The sequence below is a fragment of the Sapajus apella genome, unplaced genomic scaffold, assembly GCF_009761245.1.
Source record: "Sapajus apella isolate SASKATOON/1434 unplaced genomic scaffold, GSC_monkey_1.0 scaffold6261, whole genome shotgun sequence".
Lineage (NCBI taxonomy): Eukaryota > Metazoa > Chordata > Mammalia > Primates > Cebidae > Sapajus > Sapajus apella.
Window position 1 is genome coordinate 1 of NW_022443185.1, and position 1,332 is coordinate 1,332.

The 1,332-nt window shown below is 58.2% G+C and overlaps 1 pseudogene; it reads right to left on the reverse strand.

The window, feature by feature from the left end:
• Positions 1–9: 9 nt before the first annotated feature.
• On the reverse strand, positions 10–726 carry LOC116548014 (annotated as a pseudogene).
• Between the last annotated feature and the right edge of the window lie 606 nt (positions 727–1,332).

Sequence of the window (1,332 nt, forward strand, 5' to 3'; positions counted from 1 at the left end):
ATGGTCATCAGTGGTCACCACCACAATGCAAAAAGCACCATTCACCCAGCAGGTGGAGCAAATGAAACCCTCTCCCCTAAAGTTGCAGGACAGCAGCCTTGCCTGTCAGAACCTAGATCAGCAGCCAAACCTGAGACAGCCTAACAGACTCACTGCAGGTGGCTCCTGCCCGTTCCCAGCAAAGGCCGTAGTCACCGCCCCAGCTCAGCTCCGTGCAGGGAGATCACATCAGCAGCTCCTCACCTTGAGGAGACAGCTCGGCCTTCCTCCCCCAAAGCCCATTTAGGAGAGAGATATTGAGTAATTCAGAGGATGGGAGGGTGTTCAGGGGCCCTGGTTCCACAGTTCCCACAGAGATGACCTTGGGGCACTTGCTGACTTTGAGCTGCCCTGGCTAAGGAGCCGCACCCCAGTCCTCATCCACAGCTCACCAAAGATGAAGTTGTCTGGCCTGAAGATCTGCCCGAAGGGCCCTGAGCACACAGAGTCCATGGTGCCCGGCTCCAGATCCACTAGCACAGCGCGGGCCACATACCTGCCACCTGAAGGGAACGGGAGGGCGTCAGTGAGGAGAGGGCTGGCATTCCCAGGAGGGCGGCCGGGGAAAGACTGGGGTCTCACTGCTGGCCTCGTTGTAGTACACATTGATGCGTTCCTGCAGCAGGTCACTGTCCGCATGGTAGGTGCCAGCAGAGTCAATGCCATGTTCGTCAGAGATCAAGAGAACTGCAAGAGGTGCAAGAGGCCAGACAGGCCAGGGCTGAGTCATGGAGCTCAGGGAGCTGGAGTTGCCCCAGTCCTTCTCCCACTTCCACCCCCACCCTCAGGCCGCTGGGTCCCTTGGTGTTCACCCTGGCAGCCTTGCCAGCCACCCAGCTCTACTGCGTCCGAGGCAGGGAGCCCAGGAACGGCAATGCAGAGGCACCACACCCTCCACTGCCAACATCTTCACTGGCCACCCTGCAGGCATGAGCTGGGACCTCAGAGCCCCAGCTGCCAACCTTTGCACCTATCTGGTTCCCGCACTGTCCGGTTTGGGTGAGCACGATCTCCCTCATAGCCAAGGCAGGACTAGGGCGGCAAGAGAAACACAAGACGGAAGACCAATCACACAATGACTCAGCCCGCAGTCTGCCAATGCTCAAATAGCCCCGTGCCCACTTCCCCCAGCCTTGGATTGGGCTCCCAGAATAAGAAACAGCTTTACTTTTACACAGGTGTGCCCACCTGTGACTCCCTTGGAGTTTGATGTCTATTGGAGAGCTCAGGTGGCCTTGCTGTGGTCCTTTCCACATTGGGGAAAGCTGGTCAGCTGAAGAACTTCCTCCCATG